Source organism: Mixophyes fleayi, chromosome 5, assembly GCF_038048845.1.
Source record: "Mixophyes fleayi isolate aMixFle1 chromosome 5, aMixFle1.hap1, whole genome shotgun sequence".
Classification (NCBI taxonomy): domain Eukaryota; kingdom Metazoa; phylum Chordata; class Amphibia; order Anura; family Limnodynastidae; genus Mixophyes; species Mixophyes fleayi.
The window spans coordinates 88,972,413-88,992,612 of NC_134406.1; the positions used below are offsets into that span (position 1 = coordinate 88,972,413).

Below are 20,200 nucleotides of genomic sequence, written 5' to 3' on the forward strand. Positions count from 1 at the left end.
CTTACAGTCTAAATTCCCTAACACACACACACCGAGAGACTAAGGTCAATTTAACATCAGCCAGTTAACCTACTAGTATGTATTTAGACTGTGGGAGGAAACCAGTGCACCCAGAGAAAACCCACGCAAACACAAGAAGAACATATAAGATCTGAGTCATTAGGGAAAGCAAGGCAAAAAAAGGAGTAAATGTTCTCCCGGACAAACCATGTTACAATGAAAGGGGTGCAAATTAGTTTATTACTTTGCACATAAATTAAATACTGGCTGTTTTTTCATCTAGCACACAAATACTTGATCGTTTTATGTTTCCACTAAAATTTAAAGTTGATCTAGGAAATGCCCTATCCCAACTATAAATCCGTAGCCACATTTTATATTTACCTCCCCCTTCAATGCAACATGGTTTTGCCCAGGTGCAAAGTTATTCTTTTTTTATGCTTTGCTCTCCTTAATGACTCAGGCCCATAAACTTCACACAGATAAGGACATGGTCAGGAATCATGCTGTCCTAATCTAGAGCAAGGAACAAGCTTTGTTGCTACAGTATACTGTACATTTATGCAGAATTTGAAGCTGTGCAGATCACGTTGCACTGCAAGGGATACAAATGCAAACTTTTTTTTTTGCATGTTTGCAAATACTGTATTCTTTTCTATGGTGCACACACATACTGGCCAGTTCTATTTTTACACTGCATTTTAGAATTGGGATAAGCCATGTCCCCTCACAATTCTAATTTAGGCTCAGGGCCTTGGTCACTGGGCCACCTGCATTTTTGTTCCTTTAAAATGTTCTTAATAGACTGCCGTGTTGAGTCTTCCCCCCTGGGCTAAAATTTGCCAGCCCTCCCCTGATTATGTTGTACATTGCACCCCACCACACCCTGGAGAACAAAATGGGTTTTCCAAGTTCAAATTTCACACCTAATAGCTAGATTTACATCAGCTCCTTTGTATTTAAATTGTTTCAAGTTGGACAGGCAGCATACTAACACAGCTTATAATACACTGTCTGAATACTAAAGGAATATATATCCTAAAATGAATAGCATTTAAGATCATTATAATGCTACGTTTAATCCTCCTTAATGTACACTTTTTGCTTTGTCCCCCTCCTGTGTGCATTTATATCTGTTTTTCACAATTTACATACTGAAAATGTTGTGTTAGAGCAGTGACAATGCAAAGCTACATTTAGGGGAACCTAATGAAAGGCAGTTCTGTCAAAATAGAAAATGTCTAAAGCAGGTTGAACATGTGGTAAATGGAAAGCATAATGAAGAACAGTAGAATAAAAGGACTCCAGGTAGACTTCTCTGAAAAGATGTTTTCAGAAGCTGCTTCGAGAGCTGGAGCACAAAATAGTAGCGGGTGGGAAGTGTGCGTAAAGTTGCAACACGACGGAGGATGAGCAACAGGTCTTCAGATGAACATTTTGAAGGGATGAGGTTGTATATGGGATGGGGCTAAATTGTCGATCTATTTATAGGGTAAGGATAATGCTTTAAATGTAATTTTACAATATATGGATGCTGGTTAAGGATTGGCAAAGTGGGGAAGCCCAGATTGTGCCATTGGTCAGTTGAATAAACATATATAATGTCCTGCCCTAAAGTTAGCAGAGAATTAATGTATACTATATATTTGGACGCATTTCATAAGTTACTTTTTCCATCCTACCTAATCCCCCCACTGGTGTTACCTCACTTTTTCCCCACTATATAATTCCACAATTGAACCCTATTGTGATCTGTGTTTCATTGTACACATATATGTATTATTCTTGGAGTTTTATTTTAGGACTAAGGATTTTTTTTTTTTTAAACAATATTTTATTGTAAAATTGGAAAAAGCATGGGGGGTACAGAAAGGAACAATTAGGGGAGTGGGACAAAAATGAACGGTGTTAATACAGAAATAATACATCATGAGAAAGCTTTCTAACAGGTACAGATAGTATCAGAAATACAAAGGTGAAAATCAGTATATACTCTAAACTGACTGTAGTGTGGGATACTGTGGTAGCACCAGGAGGAGTGGAGAGAATGACAAAGGACTGTTAGTAAGGACAGGTGAAGAATTGGGGGGCGGGGAGAGGGGAGAGTAGGGGAGGGAAGAAGCAAATAGAGAAAGGAGGTCAACCAGTCAAAAGAAGGAATTAAACAAGCCAAATTTCTGAGTCAAAATATTCAGTCCAGGACAGCCATGTAGACGGAAATTGGTTAGGGTGGTCATGGAGTAAGTTAGTGATGTGTTCTAGTTTATAGATTTGCCAGACATTGTTGGAGACGTAACAGTGGGGGTGATGCAAATTTTTATAATTCCAAGCTATTACGCCCTGGGCAGCAGTGAGGGTGTGTACAGGGAGTTTCCAAAGCTGTTTAGGGATACCAGGAGGCAGGCGAGGGAGCAGATAAAAGGAGAGATTAAAGGCATGTGATCTTGTGAATAAGATCAGTCACCTCACTACAAAAGGGCTTCATCTTCGGACAACTTCTCCAAGCGTGGGACAGGTTACCTCATTGGACACACCTGCGCCAGCAAAGGTCTGACGTAGTTGGGTATATTGCTTTGAGTCTGGAGGGGATCAAATACCACTGAAAGAGAAGTTTTCCTTAATCCGAGGACAAATGGAGGTTTTACCAGTAGCTTCTCGGCTGGCCATCCAATCATCCACCGACAGCGTCTCGTCGGATCGGTGTAGACAGAAAGACTTCAGCAGGGTAGGGATACAGGGAACCCTCAAATCTATTTGGGTATTGTGGAGGTGATGTATCTGAAGGTACTGGTAAAATGAGGTGGCAGGCAAATGCAGGTGATTGCGAAGCCCAGAAAACTCTGAGAAATAGCCCTTTGGAACGATGTTGGGGAGAAATTTAAAGTTATGTCTTGACCATGCAGAAAAGGGTTGAGACCTGGAGGGAAAGAGAGGCTGTGGCACAGAGGGGTCATTAATTTGGGGATGCCAATTAAGTCAAAAGTGTGAATGTAGAATCTCTATATAGGGAGAAGAGGGTAGTGGGTGGGAGAAGGTGACGGGAAGGCAAAACCTCAGGATCCAGCCAGAAGAGAGCGTAAGAAGAAGATGTGCAGTAAATCTGCTTCCAGCCCGAACTCTTTGGATGAGGTGAGCAGCAAGATAATATTTGTGAAGGCAGGGGAGAACAAAGTCTTCATTTTTGCAGTGCTGGAACGTTATTTTCTGGCAGGCCCTTGCCCGACCAAATAAAGCGAGAGATACAAGATTGCATATCCCTATTGTAGGAGGAGGGGACACATACTGGGAGAGTCTGAAACAGATAAAGTAGTTTGGGGAGCAGATTTATCTTTATTGCAGCCACCTTGCCCACCCGAGATATGAAGTGAAAGTTCCAGGAAGTTAGATTTCGTTTTAAGGACGCAAATAAAGGGGGGAAATTAGCTGTAAAGTTCTTAATCTTTTGAGGCTGCCACTTAAAGTTAAATGTTTTGTCTAAACTGATCTTAAAGCTGGAGACAAGACCATAGTCCTGAATTTCGGCCATAAGAGAGGGGAGGGACATCTGAGGGTTTGTGAGGGTAAGGAGAACGTCATCTGTGTAGAGCTCTATTTTGGTAGTCAAGCAACCAGTGGGGACACCTGTGATATTTGGGTTTTTGCGAATTTTAGCCGCAAGTGGGTTCATCATTAGGGCGAAGAGAAGTGGAGACAGAAGGCAGCCCTGACGTGTACATTATGAATCGGAAAGGGCGAAGAAATACAACCGTTAGTAAGGACCGTTGGGTTAAAATAAAGTGAGGCAATGCCGTTGAGGAAGGGGCCATGTATACCTGTCGAGTGAAGAACTTGCTGCATAAAGAGCCATGAGATCATATCAAAAGCCTTCTCGACATCAAGGGCCACCACCAGAGTTGGAGGCCTACGGGAGTTGGACAAATGTATTACGTCAATGGCCCTCCTGGTGTTATCCGCTGCTTGGCGGTATAGGAATGATCTGGATGGACCAGCAATGGAATATTGCAAGTGAGTCCGTTGGTCAGTACTTTGGCGAATAATTTGAGATCTATATTTAAGAGGAAGGTAGGTGTGTAACTCACACATAATGTAGGATCTCTCCCTTCTTTAGGGATCACCACTATGTTTGCTCTGGTGGTGGCCACATCAAATTCCTTACCTTGGAGGATCAAATTGAATAAATCAGTGAGCATAGGGCATAGGATTAAGGATTTTTATTATTGAATATATGTTTGTTATGTTTCGTATTTAAAAATATCAGCATAAATAGTATCAAAAAAGGAATGCATTCAAAACTTGCTCATCATATTTTAAATATAAAAGTTAGTTGTCCATTGCAATTAACATCTCTATTCCTAACAAACTGAATTATTTACTAGTTGTACTTTTAATTTTACTCTAAAAGCATGTAGTTCCATGTGCCAAGGGACAGAGAATGCTCCCACACACCAATTAATGTGCACTTGCTGAAAGACATTTTAAGAAAATGATGACATATGATTTGAATGAAATAATTCAAACTGACATTTTTGGTTGATAAATCTCCAAAGCCACTTTGCTTAAATGTACTTTATGATTTAGTTAAAATAAAAGCACATTTATATGTCGGACAATGGGCCTGATGCTGATTTGGACACCCATTTGCATAGCGTAAATGATGAAAATATGCATTGGGCATGCCCACAAAGAGAGCGTTCGTATATACTTGCATTCAGAGCTGCACATACCTCCTTATGACTGGAGAGGTGGAACGGGGGAGGAAAGGGGCGGTCTAACTTAGGCCAAATACAACAAGGACATTGTCATGCATATACAGCTGAGACAAACCAGCACAGAGACGCATGTACACCTGTCAGGACCCGAATGCCCTCTGATGATGATGATGAAGGTCACCAGCATTAGCTAGCCACTTCTGATTGGCTGATTGCAAAGTAACCTTTGATTTCTACATTGATTGTTTATATATTATCAAATTTTGTGAGAGTTTTTAAGAATATTTTTTTGCTCTTTACATTTAAACTTGAGATGTAATATCATATCTACTGTATTATATTAAGCCTAATAGCGATTGTGTTTTTAGCTATCAAATGTTAAAAAACTTTTCTTGTACTTATGAGATGGTTGTGTGTATGCGTTTGTGGGTGCATATAGGTCTGATGTAAGCCTAACATAAATCTGGCGCATATGCTACAAGTGCAGCGCTGGACGCATCTTGAGATGCCTACGACTATTATAGCATATACTATTTTTACAGGTGGCTTTTTGTTTAGTATAAATTACGCCCAGGCCTTATAGGTGTAAATGTTTTTATTACTGGGAGCAAACATATGAATTCACATGTAAAATAAAGCAACCATAAACCCTAACTTCCAACTTCAAAGGATTTCATGTTTTGTCCCTGGAAATGTTTGTTCAATTTACTGGATAGTAGCTGTATGCAGTTCTCAATATGTTTTTATCCTGTATTCTGTATCACTTGATAGGATAGGAGTCAGCTGGTAGGTCATGCCCACAGCAGTAAGCCTGGCACAGTTCATTGTTGCCGCTTGGTGGGCAGGAGTGATCTTGTTGGTTTGTAAGATGAGGAGATAACCTCTATAGGGGGAGCAAGTGTTAATTGGGCTTCAGCAGCCCAGCATAAGCAAGTTAAAGAAGGAAGGGGAAGAGATGGTGGGAAGCGCTGTCACGTTCAGGTCAAATGTGCAAATAAAGTTAGAACATTCACCTCTCCCTCTTTCCTGTAGAGCTACACCCTCTGGTGGGCAATCCGTAGTGCTTGCTTTCAGGTGCAGGAAAGAGATAATGGCAATAAGCTCTAAAACTGTTTGGGAGGCAACTTTGGAGGCAGTGATAGCCAAGATCCTTGAGAAGTGTTTGGAGTGGTTGCTATCATGGTTGTTTCCTGGAGTAGGGGAATCCAGCTGTCAAGTTAGGGCAAGGTCCACAGGAGCAGCCTCTGTCTTTCCAACTGGAATATTGTCAGCACCAGATAAGGATATGAGCAGAGAAGAGGAGGTTCCTGATTTATTGGACATTCCATTGTATTATACCAGATGGGCGGGGGGGGTATATTTACTAAACTGCGGATTTTAAAAATAGAAATGTTGCCTATAGCAAGCATTCAGATTCTAGCTGTCATTTTGTAGAATGTACTAAATATATGCTAACTAGAGTTTGATTGGTTGCTGTAGGCAACACCTCCACTTTTTCAAATCCGGAGTTTAGTAACTATACCCCCGGTCTGAATCCTAGAAGACATAGCTGAGCAGATTTTTGTAGATGAAGGGGAGGTTTTGCCCCAGTAGGGGAGCTATGTATGGAGTAGTGCTGCTAAGACAGAAGATTGTAGCGAAGGATAGAATGTTCAGAGTTTGATCCCACCTGTTAATGGACCAGTAAGGAAGAAGAAAATACCAGAGGTCAAGCCAACTTTTATTATTAGTATTATCATCGTTTTTTTGTATAGCACCTCCAATTACGCAGCACTGTACAGAGAATATTCATCATTCACATCAGTCTCTCCCCTAGAGCTGACAGTCTAAATTCCCTAGCACATACATACATACTGTTATGACTGCCTTTGTTTTGTATCTGGCAGCACTGTACCTATAATCTGTCAGAGGTGCTGCTGTCCTGCTCCTGAACTCTGCAACATGCCTGAAGGAGTTAATCTCCTTGTCTGATGCTAATTAGAACTGCACCTGTTGCACTGCTTCAAATACCTGCCTCAAGCTGTGCTCTGTGCAGTTCATCTGTTGTTCCTGGCTGCTGCTAACCTGCTCCTGTTCTGTTTGGTATATACCTGCTGGATTGTATTTCTGTGTATGACCCCTGCCTGTACCTTGGACCTTGCCTGAGACCCCAAATCATTTGCCTGTACCCCCAAATCATTTGCCTGTACCTTGGACCATGCTGTTTTGCCTGTTGCCCTGACCTATTGGACAGACTTCTGGACCTCGCCTATTTGCTTGATCTCTGCCTGGCTATTTGGATTTGTTTGTCTGGTCTCTATTTGATCCCTGGACTCGGTCTGCTTTCCTGGACAGCCTTGTGCCTTCTGGGCTGGGGTAAACTTATTATACTTGTTCCTGCCATTTTACTGTTCAGTCACTTTTGGAACCTGTTATCCGTGGATTTGAGTTACCTTTGTTAATATATTTACAGGGCATTACAATTGATTTGTGTATAATGAAAAAGACAGGTTTTGGCATAGCCCAGTCAGAAACATAGTTAATTAGACACGTATAAAATGGGTAGATATGGCAGCAGGTATTGAGGGGCTGCTGATTGACCCAGGACACAACAGTGGAAATGTGCAAGAAATAAATAATTTTCCAATTACACGTCAATGGACTGGAAGGATAAGTGGGTTAGGGTGAAGAAGTGCAGGTCTCAGGTAACAGTGAAATGAGGCTTTGGTTTGCATAGCTCCACCTCTGGGCCTAGATCCTGCAACAGCTATAAAGAGAGAGGTTGAAAGGTGAGCACAAATGTGATCCCACTGCTTCCATAATTTAACGATTTGGTGGGAAGTGTCAAAATGTTGGGAATTGGTTGCAGACATTCATATAGATGACCAGGTTATATACTGTATATATCTTATAAAAAAGCTAGAGTTCCAGAAGAGTACTCCTGAAGTACAGATTCACATTCTCTATAATCTGCCCCAGGAGCTTACCACCTCCCCTGCCAAACTGACATGATAAGTAAAACACAGTGTTTAACCGGTGCACTGTATCCCCAAAGTGTGATTGATACCAGTTTTCTAGCATCAGTGTGACAGTAGGTGGGACCAATTCAACTGTAGGCAGGGCTAACGCAAAAATAGGTGGGGTTAGCACATCGTTATCCAGGGGCGGATTGGGAATTTAAAGTGTCCCTGGAAAAATTTCTGAAAGTGGCCTCATGTAGGCGGGTCTAAATCAACTGTAGGCAAAAGTAGGTGGGGTTAGCACCTCGTTATCCCTAGTCACATCAGTGGTAGGCTAGCCCAATGCAACAAGCAATGGTAGATCACCCTAACACACAAGTAGGCAAAGTATTGAGCTGGTAGGTGAAGCAAACACAAGTAGGAAGAGTCCGCACACTAGTGAATAGCACTGGTTATCTGAGTGGTACAGCTTAATCCAGCATCAGGTAGTTCCCAGGGTTAACATTAATGTAATAGTAGCTGAGTCTGGGAATGTATTGCTGTTGCATGAAGCCCAGTCTCTGTAAGATAGATCATTCTAACTGGGGTCTCATTCACTCCCACCGATTCTAAATTCTCCCTATCAGCAGAAAATAAAAAAATTACATTGCCTCTGCCTAGCTGTACACAAAACTTTAGAGTGTCCCAACCATGGTGGTGAGTATGCCCTTACCCCCAAGAAGAAATTCCACGCTCTTAGTTCCCTTTGTACCTCTTCTTGGGATGGGTGGCTTGCAAATATAACCAAAAACCATACTGTGAATACTTGTAAACATTAGCATCAGCAAATTAAATAAAACTTTTTCTCTTCAAATTAAACAAAAATACTCCCAGGAATGTGCCATGCAAAATGTATTATAGTGCTTTGAATGACAATTTGGGCAGTATTTGTGATAGATATACAAAACAATGAGCATCCTGTGCTTGCCATACAATACAGATGACATCTTCGTGACCGCCATACAATACAGAAAGCACCCTAGTGACTGCCATACAATACAGAGAGCCTTCTATTGGCTGCCATACAATAAAGAGAGCAACCTAGTGACTGCTGGACAATGCAGATTGCAATCTAGTGACCACAGATTGCATCCTAGAGACCCCTAGAAAATACAAAGAGCGTTCTTATGACCGCCAAGTAATACAGTGAGCATTCTTTTGGCTGTCATACAATATTGAGAGCAACCTGGTGTCTGCCATACAATACAGAGAGCATCTTAATGACTGACATATAATAAAAAAAAATCATTTTTGTGGCCGCCACACAATATCATCATTACGTCCTCCTCAAAATCAATAACTCTTTCAGCTTTATCATACCATCCCTATTCAATATCAATAACCCCTTTATGATTATTAAGTCCCTCCTCCCCATTATTACCTAACCCCAACATCATTTATATTCCTTAACCCCTTTATTACCTCCCTCAGTCTCATCAAATGAATTGCATCATAGTAATTTAGTCCATTAACATCACCCTTATAAAGAAAATCCAATCTTAATAACTAACCCCCTCATTCTGAATAGTATATTGCCTCAATTATACTCATTCCTTCCTCCACTCCCATTCACCTGTTCTTATTCCTCCCTCCACTCCCATTCACCTGTTCCTATTCCTCCCTCTACCCCATTCACCTGTTACTATTTTGCCCTCTACCCCCACTCACCTGTTGCTGATGACATAAAGGGGGGCAGTCCCGACAGTGAAAGTTTTTCCCACAGTGAATCGTGAGGCTGTCTGAAGCACAGCATCGCTGATGGCTCCCCTTCCTAAAAACATCCCCCCCCTTCGCCAATGATGGGTGATAAGAACAGAAGAACACATCAGGTGGCCTCATTATGGCCAATCCTTCTCTGCTTCTCTTCTGGATTTGCAGCTGTAACTTTTTGACTTTTCCTGGTGATATTCTTCTGAAGCTTTAAAGGGCATTGAACGTATTTTCCTTTTCAATGTGTTCAGCAATACCATGCCTCCACTATATTTTGCTTTTAATTGCATTCCTTTATCTTTACTAAAAACTCATCCCTACTTTAGTTTTTTTCAGTGCTTTCCCCTCTGTTCATACTATTTGTGGGCCCCATAACAAAATGGTGCAGGGACCACAAAGTGCCACATTAGAACCTACCCAGACTATAATGCTTTGCACCATTATGATCACAAAAGCATGGTGATTAGGTCTACCACACATAAAAATGTAATATTCTCTGCACAATTATTGCAAAGTACTATGAATTCTAATAAACCATCTTGCATTAAAATCAAAAATACATCTTGTGATACAGCCTTAACATGGTATAACAGAAAGTACCTAGTTTGGTAAAAAAAAATACTAGTCTACAACAGTGATGAAATAGAGAATATGGGTGAGAGTAGGAGAGAAACTTACCTTAATTAGAAAACATTCCTGTTTTAAACTAATCCTCGATACTGGTAACATATATGAAAAATGTCACTTTATTGATACATAAAAATATATGAGCTTAGAAAGGTATATTTGCTGTCAAAGCTATAATTCCTTGGGAAATCACCCATGTCATGATGTGAATAAAATATCTTCTTCTAGAACATAACTTTAATTACTATCATTACTTAACTGAGCAATTTTCTATCTTTATTTGCTAGCGAATGGTACAGTAATAACACCATAATTTTCATCATTTTAATTGAAAACTTAAGAAGTACTTTGGGGTTTATCTCCAGCTTTTACGCCCTAATTAATCCTATTTTTAAAGATTAGGAGTTAAAAAAACTAATTATATTTTTTAACAAAAATCCCATGTCAATAAAACACTTAATTTTGCATAAATAACACCATTAAAATTAAGTTGATAGTAACATCACAGCCAACTGTTATCAAGAATGTAATTGAATGGGAAATTTGTATTACATTTTGTCAGTAATATAAAAATTGACTTCCTGGATGCCTGGGAAAGTAGGTTAAGCTCCCGAATCCTCACTGTGCTACAAGAAAATAGCCACCACTGTCGAGCACACAGAAAAAGGTGATCTACAAGAAAATGGCCACCGCTCTCCAGCACAGAAAGAGGTGCACTACAAAAAAATGGCTGCCACTCTCCAGCACACAGAAGATGATCTGACTCTGCTCTCCTGCCCCTCTCTACTTTGGGCCCCATTCAGGGGCGGGCTGGGCCGCTCAGAATCACGGCTGTTAGGGCCGCCCGCTCCCCGGAAGTAATATCAATGTGATACGGCCGCGCAGGCCGCGTCATTGATGACGCGGCCGCATCACGTGTCATGTGATGCGGCCGCCTGTGCGGCGTGTGCCCCCCGGGCTGATGGACGTCAGCCCGCGCCTGGCCCCATTGCAGTCGAACCTTCTGCACTATTGGTATTTCCGCCATTGTGCAATTAAAAAAAATAAAAATTGTAATAATAATATAGATACCTGAGTAAAAGCCTAACTGTAAAGCATTCATAGCCAATCAGGAGACTGCCTTCAAAGATTAAATACTTCCATGAATGTGACTGTGTCATAGAACTTTTCTCAGGAACACAGTGAGCATGCTTTTGCCATCACATGGGATTTTCAATACCTCATTAATACTCATGCATATTTATAATACCTGCATAGAAGCAGGCTAATTTCATACAGACATTTGAAATTGTGTATTTAAGAATAAATCTACAGCTGTAGTATACAGTAAATGTAACTTATGTTTCTTTATATGGTGTCTGTTCAGATAACTGTTTAATGTGTAATTGTGTAGATGACAGATCCAATTTAACTGGACAACATTTTAGTCTTGAAAAAATAAGGTGCAAACTTTCTGTCACCTAAGTTCATAAAAAGTGCATAACACCCAAAATTGGTACAAAAGGTTCACTGGAGAAAAGATTCTTTATACACAAGTTCATCGCAAGTTGGGGGAATCCCAATTACCCTGGGGTCCACTAAGGCTTTCCCCGAGACCTAAATTTTCAGCATGGGAGAGTTTCAGAAGTGCTTAAGGTAGTGTAAACTGGGGATCTTTGGGAAAAGGGCTCATAAGGGTTCACTGCACCCCCTTAATACAAAGTGAAAAAAACAACGAATAAAAGGCATGAAACTGCTGCACAAATTAGGTAAATTAAATAGAATAAATAGTAGGGATGTGCACCGGCGACTTTTGAGGTCTCGTGTTTTGTGTTTTGGATCCGGATTTTCGTTATTTTTGAGGTTCGGATTTGTCTCGCAAAACACTTGACGAAAGGTCTCGGTTCGGATTTAAGGTATTGGATTCGGATTTTTTTTGAAAAAAACATAAAAAGTTTAAAAATCAAGTTTTTGGGCTTATTTTCACTCCTAGGCTATTATTAACCTCAATAACATTCAATAACAAGCATTTCCACTAATTTACAGTGTATTGTGAACACCTCACAATATAGTTATTAGTCCAAAACGTTGCAACAAGGTATCTTTCTGGACTGCGTAGAGGAGTGGGTCACCACAATATATATTAAAAACCCTGAACTTTTATGATTCGCACCAATAATTGTACCTGGACTGCGTAGAGGAGTGGGTCACCACAATATCTTAAAAACCCTGAACTTTTATGATTCGCACCAATAATTGTACCTGGACTGCGTAGAGGAGTGGGTCACCACAATATCTTAAAAACCCTGAACTTTTATGATTCGCACCAATAATTGTACCTGGACTGCGTAGAGGAGTGGGTCACCACAATATCTTAAAAACCCTGAACTTTTATGATTCGCACCAATAATTGTACCTGGACTGCGTAGAGGAGTGGGTCACCACAATATCTTAAAAACCCTGAACTTTTATGATTCGCACCAATAATTGTACCTGGACTGCGTAGAGGAGTGGGTCACCACAATATCTATTAAAAACCCTGAACTTTTATGATTCGCACCAATAAATGTACCTGGACTGCGTAGAGGAGTGGGTCACCACAATATATATTAAAAACCCTGAACTTTTATGAATCGCACCAATAAATGTACCTGGACTGCGTAGAGGAGTGGGTCACCACAATATATATTAAAAACCCTGAACTTTTATGATTCGCACCAATAAATGTACCTGGACTGCGTAGAGGAGTGGGTCACCACAATATCTATTAAAAACCCTGAACTTTTATGATTCGCACCAATAAATGTACCTGGACTGCGTAGAGGAGTGGGTCACCACAATATATATTAAAAACCCTGAACTTTTATGATTCGCACCAATAAATGTACCTGGACTGCGTAGAGGAGTGGGTCACCACAATATATATTAAAAACCCTGAACTTTTATGATTCGCACCAATAATTGTACCTGGACTGCGTAGAGGAGTGGGTCACCACAATATCTATTAAAAACCCTGAACTTTTATGATTCGCACCAATAAATGTACCTGGACTGCGTAGAGGAGTGGGTCACCACAATATATATTAAAAACCCTGAACTTTTATGAATCGCACCAATAAATGTACCTGGACTGCGTAGAGGAGTGGGTCACCACAATATATATTAAAAACCCTGAACTTTTATGATTCGCACCAATAAATGTACCTGGACTGCGTAGAGGAGTGGGTCACCACAATATCTATTAAAAACCCTGAACTTTTATGATTCGCACCAATAAATGTACCTGGACTGCGTAGAGGAGTGGGTCACCACAATATATATTAAAAACCCTGAACTTTTATGAATCGCACCAATAAATGTACCTGGACTGCGTAGAGGAGTGGGTCACCACAATATATATTAAAAACCCTGAACTTTTATGATTCGCACCAATAAATGTACCTGGACTGCGTAGAGGAGTGGGTCACCACAATATCTATTAAAAACCCTGAACTTTTATGATTCGCACCAATAAATGTACCTGGACTGCGTAGAGGAGTGGGTCACCACAATATATATTAAAAACCCTGAACTTTTATGATTCGCACCAATAAATGTACCTGGACTGCGTAGAGGAGTGGGTCACCACAATATATATTAAAAACCCTGAACTTTTATGATTCGCACCAATAAATGTATCTGGACTGCGTAGAGGAGTGGGCACTGGGCACCACAATAAAATATATAAAAAACCTTCAACAGATCTGCATTACACTACACATACGGCTGCTCCTCCATCCTCTCCATCATATACATGTTGGAGTTTTAGCGTGTGACAACCTCTTGTTTTTGATAATGTCAGTGCATTTGGAATATTTTTCAATTTGCCCCACACCACTGAATGTACTTTATCTATGATACGCAATACGCATCTATCTATCTTGACTGCGTAGTGTGGTGGCCCCGGTACACAATTTGGTACCGAGGCCACAATATAATTTAAAAACCCTCCACGTGTCGGAATTCCACCAAACAAGTATCTGGACTGCATAGTGGGGTGGCCCCGGTACCCAATTTGATACCGGGGCCACAATACCTCCTCCAAACATGCTCCAGACAATTCGTCATTGACAGACCCCAGACAGACAGGGTCGTAGTGTTATTGTTTGACTTTGTAAACCCAAAAAAATGTCCCTGTTGCACTTGCACATAGTCGTGCAATGAAGACTGACTTTTTCATTTAAAGGCACGATCTTTAAAGTGTCAGAAAGAGAGAGAAGACACAGGAGAGGAGAGTTGTAGCTGGGGACCTGGGGTGGAAGCTCCCAGGCTCCCCCAGCATTGCCTGGAAGTCTGAGCGTGGTGACTGAGCCAGGGCAAGGAATGTGTGCCCTGGATGAGGGGGAGAACTCCATGCCACTATAGTGAACCCAAGAGAGAGGGGGACACTGCACATGGAAGAGGCCCTGGAGTGAGGGCTGCTACAAGAGGCATGGTAGCTGTAGTGTCAGATCCTAAGGCTGAGAGTACACAGAGTGACGTGTCAGAGCACAGGAGACATTATCCCCGCAGAGGAGGGATGAGCTGCAGTTGAGAGGTCTGTTGTTGAAATAGGACATGCACACTTTAACAAACCAATCATTTCAGCGACAGGGCCTACCAAACAACTTTGACTGAAATGATTGGTTTGTTTGGGCCCCCACACCAAAAAAGCTATTCATCTCTCCCTGTACAGACTAAACAGGCTCTACTGAGGCAAGATGTCGTCCTCATCCTCAACCTCTGATTCCTCTCCCCCTACAGTGTGTACTTCCTCCTCATCACACATTATCAATTCGTCCCCGCTGGACTCCACAACCACAGGTCCCTCTGTAGTATCTGGAGGGCAGTGCTGTACTTCATTGAGGAATTGATTATTCATTTTTATAAACATCATTTTTTCAACGTTGTGAGGAAGCAACCTCCTTCGCCGCTCACTGACCAGGTTCCCCGCTGCACTAAAAACTCTTTCCGAGTACACACTGGAGGGGGGACAACTCAGGTAAAATAGAGCCAGTTTGTACAGGGGCTTCCAAACTGCCTTTTTTTCCTGCCAGTAACAATATGGACTGTCTGACATGTCTACTTGGATGGTGTCAGCAAAGTAATCATCCACAATTTTTTCTATTGTCACAGCATCCAATGCAGCGAGAGTAGACATGTCTGCAATGGTTGGCAGGTCCTTCAGTCCGGACCAGATGTTATCAGCATCCCCGCCAGTGCCTCTTTTGGGAAAACTGAGCTTTTTCCTCGCAGCCATAGATGTGGAAGAAAATGAGGGTGGAGCTGTTGGCATGTCACGGTCCTCTTCAGAGGACAATCTCCTGACCAGCAGGTCTTTGCACCGCTGTAGATTTGTGTCCGCCGGAAACAGAGACACAACATACGCTTTAAACCGAGGATCGAGCACGGTGGCCAGAATGTATTCCTCTGACTTTAAAAGAGTGACCACCCTCGGATCCTGGCAAAGCGTACGAAGGGCTACATCCACAAGAGCTACATGCTTGCTGTAATCGCAATGGCTTACCAGCTCCTCCCTCACTTTCTCCAGCTGCTTCTGCAACAGCCTGATCAGGGGAATGACCTGACTCAAGCTGGCAGTGTCGGAACTGACTTCTCGTGTGGCAAGTTCAAATGGCTGCAGAACCTTGCACAACACGGAAATCAGTCTCCACTGCGCTTGACTCAGGCGCATCCCCACTCCTTTGCCTATGTCGTAGGTGGCTGTGTAGGCCTGAATGGCCTTTTGCTGCTCCTCCATCCTCTGCAGCATATAGAGGGTGGAGTTCCAGCGCGTCACAACCTCTTGTTTGAGGTGATGGCAGGGCAGGTTCAAGCTTTTTTGATGTGCCTCTAGTCTGCGGTAGGCACTGGCTGAATGCCGAAAGTGTCCAGCAATTTTGCGGGCCACCGCAAGCATCTCCTGCACACCCCTGTCACTCTTGAGGTAATGCTGCACCACCAAATTAATGGTGTGGGCAAAACATGGGACGTGCTGGAAATTGCCCATATTTAATGCCCGCACAATGTTACTGGCATTGTCTGACACCACAAATCCCCATGAGAGTCTAAGTGGGGTAAGCCACTGGGAGATAATTTCCCTCATTTTCTCTAATATGTTGTCAGCGTTGTGCCTCTTATTAAAGCCTGTAATGCACAATGTTGCCTGCCTTTGCATGAGCAGCCATTTTGTAGATGCTGCTACTGATGCAGCTGTTGCTGTTGCTGCGGAAGGGGATGCATCTACCCAGTGGGCTGTCACAGTCATATAGTCCTTCGTTTGCCCAGAACCACTTGTCCACATGTCCGTGGTTAAGTGGACAGTGGGTACAACCGCATTTTTAAGAGCACTGAGGACACTTGATCGTACTTCTCTGTACATTTTTGGTATCGCCTGCCTAGTGAAGTGGAATCTCGAGGGGATTTGGTACCGGGGACACAATACCTCCATCAACCCTCTAAATCCCACTCCACTGATGGCGGACACCGGGCGCACGTCTAACACCAACATTGCAGTTACAGCCGCAGTTATACGCTTTGCAATAGGGTGACTACTATCGTATTTGGTGGTCATGGCAAACGACTGTTGGACGGTCAATTGTTTGGTGAAAGACTTAGCGGTCTTACGACTTCCCCTCTGGGAAGATGACCGACTAACAGCAGCAACAGCAGCAGTGGCAGTAGTAGGCGTACCGCTGCAGGATTCCTCGGATGAATCCCGTATTGAGGAGGACTCAGTCTGGCTGCTGACTTGGGCTGCAGGACTGAATCTGATGGAGATTGTGGAGGAAGTTGACGAGGAGGGTGTTGCTGGTGTGTATCCAACTGGACCACGGGATTTAGGTGTCCCTGTACCGATGAGGGTCCTAGCCCCAGTTCCTGAACTAACCACTGAACTATGAAGGTTATTCAGGTGACGTATAAGGGAGGATGTTCCTAGGTGGGCAAGATCCTTACCCCTGCTTATTTGAGCTTTACATAAGCTACATATTGCCATACATTGGTTGTCTGGATTTGGATAAAAATAACTCCAGACCGAAGAGGTGCATTTTTTGGTCTTCTGACCAGGCATGACGATGGGCTTTTTCATCCCATGGACATCAGCTGTTTCCCCCCCTGGTGCCTCATTTACAATAACCACATCACCATCCTCATCATCAAGTTCCTCCACAGCGCCAGCTACATCATCAATAGCCTCCTCCCGAGCCACCTCTTCCCGTACAGTGATGGGAAGGTCAGGCTTGACAACCACCAACACCCTTGGACTCGCCTTGGGGATTTGTGATAATTTCTCTTTAGAAGGCAGAGTTGTTTGCTGTTTTGTTGCTGACAGCATAACTCTCTTCAATTTTTTGTAGGGGGGGGGAGGAGGAGGAGGGCTAAGATCCGTGGGTGAAGCTGAACCACTAGTCATGAACACGGGCCAGGGCCTAAGCCGTTCCTTGCCACTCCGTGTCGTAAATGGCATATTGGCAACTTTACGTTTCTCTTCAGATGATTTTAAGTTTCTCTTTTTGCTACTTTTTCTTAACTTGGGCTTTTTGGATTTTACATGCCCGGTACTACGAGATTGGGCATCGGGCTTGGAAGACGACGTTGATGGCATTTCATCGTCTATGTCATGACTAGTGGCAGCAGCTTCAGCATTAGGAGGAAGTGGGTCTTGATCTTTCCCTACTTTATCCTCCAAATTTTTGGTCTCCATTATATGTAGCACAAGATACTGCAGAATGTGTGAACTTGGTAATATTGCAGTACCAATGGACTTATACTGCTGGATTGGTTTTGCAAATTTGGTTATAATTATTATATATTTTTTTTATTTTTTATTTTTTTTTACTTTTTTTTTATTTTTAAAAAACTTGGGAATAGTGGGGAAATAACTATGCCCTTAGAAGCACAGAGCACAGGACACAGCACCACTGGACTGAACAGGACACGGCACAGGACCCAGCAGCACTACGGAACTCAGCAGGACAGAGCACAGGACACAGCACCACTGGACTGATACTGCAGAATGTGTGAACTTGGTAATATTGCAGTACCAATGGACTTATACTGCTGGATTGGTTTTGCAAATTTGGTTATAATTATTATATTTTTTTTTTTTTTTTAAATTTTTTATTATTTTTTACTTTTTTTTTATTTTTTAAAAACTTGGGAATAATGGGGAAATAACTATGCCCTTAGAAGCACAGAGCACAGGACACAGCACCACTGGACTGAACAGGACACGGCACAGGACCCAGCAGCACTACGGAACTCAGCAGGACAGAGCACAGGACACAGCACCACTGGACTGATACTGCAGAATGTGTAAACTTTGTAATATTGCAGTACCACTGGACTTTTACTGCTGAATGTGTGAACTTGGTAATATTGCAGTACCAATGGGCTTATACTGCAGGATTGGTTGTGAAAATTTTGTGGTAATTAAAAAATATTAAAGTAGTTTTTGGTATTTTATAAAAAAACTTTTTTTTATTTTTTTAAACACAGGGGAATATTGGGGAAATAACTATGCCCTTAGAAGCACAGAGCACAGGACACAGCACCACTGGACTGAACAGGACACAGCACAGGACCCAGCAGCACCACTGACCTCAGAAGGACAGAGCACAGCACACAGCACCACTGGACTGATACTGCAGAACACAGCACAGCACAGCACAGCACAGCACAGCACAGCACTAAACAGCACAGAACTAAACAGCACAGAACTAAACAGCACAGAACTAAACAGCACAGAGGACCACCTAACACACCCTCCCTCTACCCTGATCAATGCCCGAGTGAAGATGGCGGCGACTAGCGGGGAATTTATAGGATCCGAGTATCGCGAGATCCGACAACGGGATTATGAGTCAGAGCCTCAGTTTCACTTTTGAATTTGGCGCCAATACCCGGATCTGTCTCGGATCCGACTCGGATCGTTCGGGTGGGCTCGGATTTCAGAAATCCGAGCGCGCTCATCCCTAATAAATAGTGACTTGTATAGACTCAAGTCTTAACAAAATGCCTTTCTATTGTATGTATTACATTGCCATCTAGTGGGCAAAGGCAGTATCTACAGTGTGCATAGGTCTGGCAGATGAAGAATAGATCAATGTTAAGACAATCTCAATAGTGTACACATTGGGGCATATACAATTGTTCCGAATCCCCGCGGCATTAAAACTATTACTGTTATTATGGTAATAGTAAGCTGGATTTCAGCTTGTGGCTCAGGGAGCTGCGAGCTGAAATCCAGCGAGAAAACTACCGTAATAACGGTATTTACGCGCAATATAGTGCGCGGATAGTGAGATTTTTGGCGTTTCCGCCAACAATTCAATATGCCCCATAATATTCCATTATTTATTATATATATAATGGAACATAATGTGTATATATAACCATTCTTACAGAACTATTTCTAAATGCAACATGTACTTGGAAGACATTAGAATAAACATTTAAAAAATGTAAAAAAAGTGTTATACGTAAAAAATATGAAAAGGAGAGACTACTCTATTAAACATTAGTATAACATTTAGACTGGTAAAACAAAATTCCATGGTAAGTACACAATAAATGTAATGTACAAAAATGCAAAATTGCAGGCCTGCAGCACAAAAGACAGTCTGTGCTAAAATTGTGCTAAATTTTTCTTCTTCAGATGGAAGAAATAATATTCCCTACTGAACATGGGCAAGACTGAATTGTAAGCTATCAACTATCAAAGGATAAATGCTAATGTAATATCCTAAATGAGACTAATACATAAAGGGGATGGTACCTATTAGTAGGTAAAGGTGACACTTTTATACTTAACATGTGCTCATTTTTTTGCCTTACTTTCTTTAATGAATCAGGCCCACAGTATGTAGGTGACCATGGCCGGATTAAGGGGGGGCACAGGGGGCACGTGCTCCGGGCCCCCCTCTCTCTGAGGGCCCCTCGCCGCCGGCTGAGAAAAGAGAAGTCGGCGATCTAAAATGTACAGCAGCCGCGGTGCTACTGTACACCTGGACTGCTAACAATGATCTGGTCTGTCTGGAGGGGGAGGGTTTGTATTAATGAGAGGCGCGCGGCTGCGTCAGAGGGGGGGTGGGGGGAGAGAGAGACTCACAGCTGAGCACACAGGAGTTAGATGTGAATCTTAGGTGAGTCAAAAAAAAGTGATAGCACCTTTGTCTT

General features: G+C 42.2%; 1 protein-coding gene across 3 annotated transcripts in view; it reads right to left on the bottom strand.

Annotated features, from left to right (window-relative positions):
- HECW1 (HECT, C2 and WW domain containing E3 ubiquitin protein ligase 1) overlaps positions 1 to 20,200 on the bottom strand; it is a 328,294-nt gene that overhangs the window by 82,883 nt on the left and 225,211 nt on the right. The gene's annotated exons all lie outside the window — the stretch shown is intronic.